The following is an 11,073-nucleotide window of genomic DNA, read 5'->3' as shown; positions in this document are numbered from 1 at the left end:
ACTGCTGTCTGTTCAGAAAGAAATTATTCTGAATACTACACCAGGAGCAGGTCTATAATTTAGCCACAGAGGAGCAATAGCTTCTTTAAGCAATAGACTAGCTGTGGATTGTGTTTGTGTAGCCCAATCATAAGGCATATAGACATAACCCCGGAACGCACGGCAAATCTGTCAGTGAACAGCATGCAGCCAGAGCAAACCTTTCCCAATATTTCAAGTAGGCTACAATCGCAGGAAAACACAGGTTGGAAAGCAAATGTCTCCTGCTTAAAATAGAAGACTGTAATCTGGTTATAGGCTAACAAAATATTGTATAAACTTCCAAGTAGACCTAATGAGCAAACATTGTTTTGCAAAGTAATACATAAGAGATGGACTTATGACTAGTAAAATAAAAAAATAAAAAATGGGGCTTTTATTCACTTCCAAATGATTCATAATTAAAGTTTTATAATTGCATCATGATACATGATCCATCACCAAAGCCCTTCCATCTATATACATCAGAATAGTTCAGTTGAGTGTTCTTGACCTATGAAGGGGGCCTGGCAGAAATGGATAGAGGCAATCAAGGTGTGGAAATGTTCACATACTGTATGTTTCTTTGAAAACAGTAAGGTGGAACTACAGTACAACTGTAATACTGGTCCTAATGGCTGTCCTTGGATCAGATTACCTGACTAAATACTAACCAAACTATTAAAGAGTAAGGTGGAACTACAGTCTAGCTTTAACACAGGTCCTAATGGCTGTCCTAGGATCAGATTACCTGACTAAATACTAACCAAACCATTAAAGAGTAATGTGGAACTACAGTATAGCTTTAATACAGGTCCTAATGGCTGTCCTAGGATCAGATTACCTGACTAAATACTAATCAAACCATTAAATAGTAAGGTGGAACTACAGTATAGCTTTAATACAGGTCCTAATGGCTGTCCTAGGATCAGATTACCTGACTAAATACTAACCAAACCATTACAGAACTAAATCATATCAGATATTTAGGGGCCAATATGGAATGTAGTATGTGGCTTTATGATGAGTCACTCACCCACTGTAGGTCTCTGAAACACAGGAGTACTCTGTGCAGCTCTGACCAGCTCCTCTTTGTAGGAAGTCAGCACTTGTCTCCGGATTCTATCTCCCATGATCCTTAGCTGATACTCCTCTGGGTTCTCCCCCAGTGGAACGGGCTGGTGAGGAAGGAAATGTAGTCATTGGAGTTTTGTTCTGTTATGTAACATTCTCCACGGTGGAGTTTGGCCTGAGCAAGGCACTACAACAGGATACTTAGTGATTTCTCAATCTTTAGTATTGTTTAATATTAAGAAATAAGGAAGTCAAGGAAAGTTCAGAACTTACTCAGACGCACGTCCATCTCAGCTCAGCCGGGGAAAAGGAGACTCTCACAACTAGTAATGTTATCACTCCACCCCACTTACTCAGACGCACGTCCATCTCAGCTCAGCCGGGGAAAAGGAGACTCTCACAACTAGTAATGTTATCACTCCACCCTGAGGACGTTATGGAAAACACTATTACTGAATGAGGAAATCACAACTGTGGTGTTTTAGGGTTTGTGTGTGTGTGCGCGTGTGTGTGTGTGTAAAGCCATGCAGCAAGTCAACTGAACACTCACCTAATATTCGTATTGCTGTGTGCTCCAGTCCTTCTCTCTATCAGGTGAACCATCACATGTAGTCTACACACATCCTAGACTCTATCAGGTGAACCATCACATGTAGACTACACACATCCTAGACTCTATCAGGTGAACCATCACATGTAGTCTACACATATCCTAGACTCTATCAGGTGAACCATCACATGTAGACTACACACATCCTAGACTCTATCAGGTGAACCATCACATGTAGACTACACACATCCTAGACTCTATCAGGTGAACCATCACATGTAGTCTACACACATCCTAGACTCTATCAGGTGAACCAACACATGTAGACTACACACATCCTAGACTCTATCAGGAGAACCATCACATGTAGACTACACACATCCTAGACTCTATCAGGTGAACCATCACATGTAGTCTACACACATCCTAGACTCTATCAGGTGAACCATCACATGTAGTCCACACACATCCTAGACTCTATCAGGTGAACCATCACATGTAGTCCACACACATCCTAGACTCTATCAGGTGAACCATCACATCCCTAGTCCACACACATCCTAGACTCTATCAGGTGAACCATCACATGTAGTCTACACACATCCAGGTAGACTCTATCAGGTGAACCATCACATGTAGTCCACACACATCCTAGACTCTATCAGGTGAACCATCACATGTAGTCTACACACATCCTAGACTCTATGGTGGTACAGTTTAAATATAATGTATTAATATACTATGTGACTAACCATCACATGTAGTCTACACACATCCTAGACTCTATCAGGTGAACCATCACATGTAGTCCACACACATCCTAGACTCTATCAGGTGAACCATCACATGTAGTCTACACACATCCTAGACTCTATCAGGTGAACCATCACATGTAGTCTACACACATCCTAGACTCTATCAGGTGAACCATCACATGTAGTCCACACACATCCTAGACTCTATCAGGTGAACCATCACATGTAGTCTACACACATCCTAGACTCTATCAGGTGAACCATCACATGTAGTCTACACACATCCTAGACTCTATCAGGTGAACCATCACATGTAGTCCACACACATCCTAGACTCTATCAGGTGAACCATCACATGTAGTCTACACACATCCTAGACTGGTGCCGTAGTAAGTATGTGAGATCACCCTCCCTCCCTTCTGGGTCTCTTAACTCAAAGAATTTAAACTTTGTATTATCTCAAATGACCTTGTGCCAGTTGTCGAGACAACACCAGGTAAACACCTGTAAGGACACGCCCCTCTAATGCTCCAGAATGATATTAATAGACCATGTGACTACAGATCTCTATCAGAATGATATTAATAGACCATGTGACTACAGATCTAACAGAATGATATTAATAGACCATGTGACTACAGATCTCTAACAGAATGATATTAATAGACCATGTGACTACAGATCTCTAACAGAATGATATTAATAGACCATGTGACTACAGATCTCTAACAGAATGATATTAATAGACCATGTGACTACAGATCTCTAACAGAATGATATTAATAGACCATGTGACTACAGATCTCTAACATAATGATATTAATAGACCATGTGACTACAGATCTCTATCAGAATGATATTAATAGACCTTGTGACTACAGATCTCTCTATCAGAATGATATTAATAGACCATGTGACTACAGATCTCTAACAGAATGATATTAATAGACCATGTGACTACAGATCTCTATCAGAATGATATGAATAGACCATGTGACTACAGATCTCTATCAGAATGATATTAATATACCATGTGACTACAGATCTCTCTATCAGAATGATATTAATAGACCATGTGACTACAGATCTCTAACAGAATGATATTAATATACCATGTGACTACAGATCTCTATCAGAATGATATTAATAGACCTTGTGACTACAGATCTCTCTAACATAATGATATTAATAGACCATGTGACTACAGATCTCTATCAGAATGATATTAATAGACCATGTGACTACAGATCTCTATCAGAATGATATTAATAGACCATGTGACTACAGATCTCTAACAGAATGATATTAATATACCATGTGACTACAGATCTCTATCAGAATGATATTAATAGACCTTGTGACTACAGATCTCTCTAACATAATGATATTAATAGACCATGTGACTACAGATCTAACAGAATGATATTAATAGACCATGTGACTACAGATCTCTATCAGAATGATATTAATAGACCATGTGACTACAGATCTCTCTAACATAATGATATTAATAGACCATGTGACTACAGATCTCTCTAACATAATGATATTAATAGACCATGTGACTACAGATCTCTAACATAATGATATTAATATACCATGTGACTACAGGTCTCTCAAACAAATACAAGAGGAAATAGTGAGTACATGAGAAAAGCAACAAAGTGAATATAACGTTATATTGCACATCCATTCATTTTAGAACAAAAACTGTGACTGAAGGGGACTTCCTGATTGCTGTAGTCATAGCTGTACTGTTTGTGTTATTATCCTGTGTTAGTAATGGTTTGTATCTGTCACTAAGCAGTAGTGAACTATGAATGGGGGTGGTGCCTCTCATCTTGGTTTCAGGTCAGGGAAAATGAAACTTAAATCCTCAGCATCACAATATCATCAACTGAGGCAGCAGAGACAAACAGGACAAAGTAACAGGTAGGTGTTGAATGGTTTAGTTTTCTGAAACATCTATTTGAATCGGGGACACCTGAACAATGTGTATGATAGGATACACGTTAACGTCCCAAGTACTGCTACATAATTCCATTCATTTTTTAAAAATGGTACCAGTTACTTCAGATGAGTCCCGTCACATACCATCGTGCTTGTGAGAATCTCTCCTTTCCATGGTGGAGTCATATTAGTTTGTAGTCCAAACCATTCAGACGCTACAGACAGAAGTTGGCACATCGGCGGTACTGACTTCAGGCGAGTCTGGTAACACTTGTGGGGGTTGTAGAGCAAAACGAAGAACACCTTTTTGTAGGCCAAACCGTTCGGACGCTACAGCCGTTTTAGTGAGAAGACCGGTTTTCGCGATGCCTCATGGTCTGACGAACATCGCTGTATCTCGGCCACCTTCCTCCACCGCAGATGCTGAAGTCCGATATCGGCAGATTTGGTAGATTGAGAAACAGTGGAAAACAGAAAGGAAAACGCGGCACACATTTCCAGGAATTTGGCTACAACTCCAATGCCCGCGGAAAGTGCCTGGATGTGCGTATGTTCTGCAGTGTTGAGATGGAGAAGCAGTCCATGCAAAACAACACATACAGTATCTTTAATTTAAACTGGTGGATTTTAATGGGGATTTTTTATTATGTTACTTAGATTGAAGCAAGGGTGAATCAATAGACTCGTTGTTTATTGTGAAACAGTCTGTTCTGTTTAACATGTTATTGTGTTCTATGTTTATTATGTTGCATGTTCTATGTTTATTCTGTTCTATGTTTATTCTCTTCTGTCCTGTGTTTATTCTGTTCTATGTTAATTCTGTTCTGTGTTTATTATGTTCTATGTATATTCTTCTCTATGATCTATGTTTATTCTGTTCTTTGTTTATTCTCTTCTGTCCTGTGCTTATTCTGTTCTATGTTAATTCTGTTCTGTTTATTCTCTTCTGTCCTGTGTTTATTCTGTTCTTTGTTTATTCTCTTCTGTCCTGTGCTTATTCTGTTCTATGTTAATTCTGTTCTGTTTATTCTCTTCTGTCCTGTGTTTATTCTGTTCTATGTTAATTCTGTTCTGTGTTTATTATGTTCTATGTTTATTCTTCTCTATGATCTATGTTTATTCTTTTCGATTTTCTATGTTTATTCTTCTCTATTTTCTATGTTTATTCTTCTCTATGATCTATGTTTATTATGTTCTATTTCCTATGTTTATTCTGTTCTATGTTCATTGTTTAACTGGTAAACAACATCACTTCATTGTCTAATTTCTATGCTTTATTGTAGACACCCTCTTCATTGAGTTGAATTGAGTTCAGGATAAACAACAGAGGAAAAGTACAACAACATGATGACTTCAGGTGATGCGTTACTGTGATTAAAACCCAAACTTCCCTCTCCTATAGGAGAGGACAGTTCAGTAGTGATACTCTACTATTGCAGTGAAACAGCTTCCCTATAGGAGAGGACAGTTCAGTAGTGATACTCTACTCTTGTAGTGTAACAGCTTCCCTATCATAGAGGACAGTTCAGTAGTGATACTCTACTATTGTAGTGTAACAGCTTCCCTATCATAGAGGACAGTTCAGTAGTGATACTCTACTATTGTAGTGTAACAGCTTCCCTATCATAGAGGACAGTTCAGTAGTGATGCTCTACTATTGTAGTGTAACAGCTTCCCTATCATAGAGGACAGTTCAGTAGTGATACTCTACTATTGTAGTGTAACAGCTTCCCTATCATAGAGGACAGTTCAGTAGTGATACTCTACTATTGTAGTGTAACAGCTTCCCTATCATAGAGGACAGTTCAGTAGTGATACTCTACTATTGTAGTGTAACAGCTTCCCTATCATAGAGGACAGTTCAGTAGTGATACTCTACTATTGTAGTGTAACACCTTCCCTATCATAGAGGACAGTTCAGTAGTGATACTCTACTATTGTAGTGTAACAGCTTCCCTATCATAGAGGACAGTTCAGTAGTGATACTCTACTATTGTAGTGTAACAGCTTCCCTATCATAGAGAACAGTTCAGTAGTGATGCTCTACTATTGTAGTGTAACAGCTTCCCTATAGGAGAGGACAGTTCAGTAGTGATACTCTACTATTGTAGTGTAACAGCTTCCCTATCATAGAGGACAGTTCAGTAGTGATACTCTACTATTGTAGTGTAACACCTTCCCTATCATAGAGGACAGTTCATTAGTGATACTCTACTATTGTAGTGTAACAGAATGGGGAACATAAAGCTGACAGAGATGCCTGAAGCCAAAGTAAAAGATAACCACTTGTTTTGTTTTTATTCTTTCAAGTATCATTAAATGACAGATGTGCTGAATACTGTAAAATGCAGCAGATTCTTAATGATTAATACTTGGTGTGTATGTGTGTCACAGCTCCTGATAAGCCAGATTGTGGGCCAATGGTGGTTACTGTTGGATTCTTGACGTTGGTCATTGGAATCGCTGTTGGAGTGAAACTGAAGGTGGCCACAGACCAGTTCATTAAACAACATCTATGGAAGGTTTATGTCTTTGTCACTGTTTTTATTGTTGTTTCTATCATGGTGCTTCTGAACTTGAAGAAACATGAAGTATAGAGGGATACTGAAGCCTGACTCCTACAATTAGCAAACACTTCTCAGTCAGTCACACACAACTATTAAATGAATGACTGATTTGTACCTTGTTATGTACATTTGTTATTACATAGCAATAAAATACTTTTCCAAAAATGCATGTGTCCATTGTTGATGAAAGGTGCGGCCGACATCCTAGCTGTTGAGATTGTAACTGAAAGGACCCTGGTTTGAATCCCCAACCCGACTAGGTGAAAAACCTGCCGATGTGCCCTTGAGTAAGGCACCTTATTCCTCCTGCAAGTCCCTCTGGAAAAGAACATCTGCTAAATGACTGAACTGTAAACAACATTTGGAAAAAAAGTGATTCATAGTTGGTTAGATGTATTTGTCATCCTATTTTAATGTGACCAAGATCCCTTGCCATCTCTGGCCATCTGTGTGTGCTCGTACTTTGTCAATGTTTGTGAATTGTCATTGTAAGTGTCTTTATAGATCGGTTGAACATCGATTTACTATTATGTTTTTGTAACCAATTGCATGTGTCTCTTCAACTCATTTGTTTTTGCTCATCAACATGTCAGTATCTTCTGGGCTGATTAAACCAAATAGTAAATCAAATTTTAACTAACGTGATCTCTTATTTTACATGTTGACCTTAGAACTTTGACCCAGTGACTAAAAACATTTCAACTAGAAAAACACAGGCGACAACATCGAGGCCAACACCCCCAGCACATAAGAGGGTTCACCGCATACGTCGGGGGAAGAAGAAACCCCCCCATTGAGACCCAGGACGGGCCACAGTTCAACAGGAGCTAAATGTCTTCAACTTATCAAGTAAGACCCTGACATCAGCTCACCTCAGTGTTCTCTATGAGGGGTTCTGACCCTGACATCAGCTCACCTCAGTGCTCTCTATGAGGGGTTATGACCCTGACATCAGCTCACCTCAGTGTTCTCTATAAGGGGTTATGACCCTGACATCACCTCACCTCAGTGTTCTCTATAAGGGGTTATGACCCTGACATCAGCTCACCTCAGTGTTCTCTATAAGGGGTTATGACCCTGACATCAGCTCACCTCAGTGTGCTCTATAAGGGGTTATGACCCTGACATCCTCTCACCTCAGTGTTCTCTATAAGGGGTTATAACCCTGACATCCTCTCACCTCAGTGTTCTCTATAAGGGGTTATGACCCTGACATCACCTCACCTCAGTGTTCTCTATGAGGGGTTATGACCCTGACATCAGCTCACCTCAGTGTTCTCTATGAGGGGTTATGACCCTGACATCAGCTCACCTCAGTGTTCTCTATAAGGGGTTATGACCCTGACATCACCTCACCTCAGTGTTCTCTATAAGGGGTTATGACCCTGACATCACCTCACCTCAGTGTTCTCTATGAGGGGTTATGACCCTGACATCAGCTCACCTAAGTGTTCTCTATAAGGGGTTATGACCCTGACATCACCTCACCTCAGTGTTCTCTATAAGGGGTTATGACCCTGACATCAGCTCACCTCAGTGTTCTCTATAAGGGGTTATGACCCTGACATCAGCTCACCTCAGTGTTCTCTATAAGGGGTTATGACCCTGACATCCTCTCACCTCAGTGTTCTCTATAAGGGGTTATAACCCTGACATCCTCTCACCTCAGTGTTCTCTATAAGGGGTTATGACCCTGACATCAGCTCACCTCAGTGTTCTCTATAAGGGGTTATAACCCTGACATCCTCTCACCTCAGTGTTCTCTATAAGGGGTTATGACCCTGGCATCAGCTCACCTCAGTGTTCTCTATAAGGGGTTATAACCCTGACATCCTCTCACCTCAGTGTTCTCTATAAGGGGCTATGACCCTGACATCAGCTCACCTCAGTGTTACATTTACATTACATTTAAGTCATTTAGCAGACGTTCTCTATAAGGGGTTATAACCCTGACATCCTCTCACCTCAGTGTTCTCTATAAGGGGCTATGACCCTGACATCAGCTCACCTCAGTGTTACATTTACATTACATTTAAGTCATTTAGCAGACGTTCTCTATAAGGGGTTATAACCCTGACATCCTCTCACCTCAGTGTTCTCTATAAGGGGTTATGACCCTGACATCAGCTCACCTCAGTGTTCTCTATAAGGGGTTATAACCCTGACATCCTCTCACCTCAGTGTTCAGATCCTATGATAACCTGAGTAGAGACGAGAGAACGGCTCTTCAGTCAGATCCTATGATAACCTGAGTAGAGACGAGAGAACGGCTCTTCAGTCAGATCCTATGATAACCTGAGTAGAGACGAGAGAACGGACAACACCAAAACTCAATTATGTTAGGATATGTGTTAAGGTAGTAGTTGCCATAGGGACAACACCAAAACTCAGTTATGTTAGGATATATGTTAAGGTAGTAGTTGTCATAGGGACAACACCAAAACTCAGTTATGTTAGGATATGTGTTAAGGTAGTAGTTGTCATAGGGACAACACCAAAACTCAGTTATGTTAGGATATGTGTTAAGGTAGTAGTTGTCATAGGGACAACACCAAAACTCAGTTATGTTAGGATATGTGTTAAGGTAGTAGTTGTCATAGGGACAACACCAAAACTCAGTTATGTTAGGATATGTGTTAAGGTAGTAGTTGCCATAGGGACAACACCAGGACTCTAGTGGGTTACTGACTTCCCTGAGGAAGATGCCTGTAACGGTGTTCTTGTGTCGAAGGAGAGGCGGACCAAAACACAGCGTGGTTATTATTCATGGTTCTTTAATAAAGAAACAATACATGAATAGACTAACAAAACCAAGAAATGTGGAAAAACCCAAAACAGCCCTATCTGGTGCAAACACAGAGACAGGAACAATCACCCACAAACCCCAACACCAAACAGGCTACCTAAATATGGTTCCCAATCAGAGACAATGACTAACAACTGCCTCTGATTGAGAACCATATCAGGCCAAACACAGAAACAGACAAACTAGACACACAACATAGAATGCCCACTCAGATCACACCCTGACCAAACAAAACATAGAAACATACAAAGCAAACTATGGTCAGGGTGTGACAATGCCATCCTTTTTTGTGTCAGGTTTCCCCTGCTAGTACTATTGCATTGAATATGAACTCAAAATCAGTTAAACAGTCATATTGAAATGTTTAAAGATTGCCCACCCACCTGTGTCAGGTGATCTGATAAGTAACTTCCAAGAAGCAATCAAAGGTTGTCTCAGAACATGTCAGGGTGTCAATGAAATGCAGGTTGACATTTATTTTCATTCATCTTGACCTGGAGGCAGAACTGAGAGATTTCCGCTAGATTGGTCAGCTGCAAAGCCTGAATGTAACCATTCAAACAACACAATATTAGAATGTAGCCATCAAAATAACACAATATTAGAATGTAGCCATCAAAACACAGTAATAGAATGTAGCCATCAAAACACAGTAATAGAATGTAGCCATCAAAATAACACAATATTAGAATGTAGCCATCAAAACAACACAATATTAGAATGTAGCCATCAAAATAACACAATATTAGAATGTAGCCATCAAAACACAGTAATAGAATGTAGCCATCAAAACACAGTAATAGAATGTAGCCATCAAAAGACAATATTAGAATGTACCCATCAAAACACAGTAATAGAATGTAGCCATCAAAACACAGTAATAGAATGTAGCCATCAAAACGACACAGTATTAGAATGTACCCATCAAAATAACACAATATTAGAATGTAGCCATCAAAACACAGTAATAGAATGTAGCCATCAAAACACAGTAATAGAATGTAGCCATCAAAACACAATAATAGAATGTAGCCATCAAAACACAGTAATAGAATGTAGCCATCAAAACACAGTAATAGAATGTAGCCATCAAAACACAATATTAGAATGTAGCCATCAAAATAACACAATATTAGAATGTAGCCATCAAAACACAATATTAGAATGTAGCCATCAACACAACATTAACCTATGGAGAATGTCTTCAGAATGGAGACATTTACATTACATTTAAGTCATTTAGCAGACGCTCTTATCCAGAGCGACTTATGGAGAATGTCTTCAGAATGGAGATCAATGAAAGGTAGCCATCAACACAACATTAACCTATGGAGAATGTCTTCAGAATGGAGA

General features: G+C 39.6%; 1 long non-coding RNA gene across 1 annotated transcript; it reads left to right on the top strand.

Annotated features, from left to right (window-relative positions):
• The first annotated feature begins 4,222 nt into the window (after window positions 1-4,222).
• Window positions 4,223-7,550, top strand: LOC135568678 (uncharacterized). Its single transcript, XR_010462705.1, has 3 exons — window positions 4,223-4,329; window positions 5,631-5,704; window positions 6,742-7,550. It is a non-coding gene; the product is annotated as an uncharacterized LOC135568678 (long non-coding RNA).
• The last annotated feature ends 3,523 nt before the right edge of the window (window positions 7,551-11,073 follow it).

The sequence above is a fragment of the Oncorhynchus nerka genome, unplaced genomic scaffold, assembly GCF_034236695.1.
Source record: "Oncorhynchus nerka isolate Pitt River unplaced genomic scaffold, Oner_Uvic_2.0 unplaced_scaffold_1444, whole genome shotgun sequence".
NCBI lineage: Eukaryota > Metazoa > Chordata > Actinopteri > Salmoniformes > Salmonidae > Oncorhynchus > Oncorhynchus nerka.
This window is presented reverse-complemented; position numbering and strand designations above follow the sequence as displayed.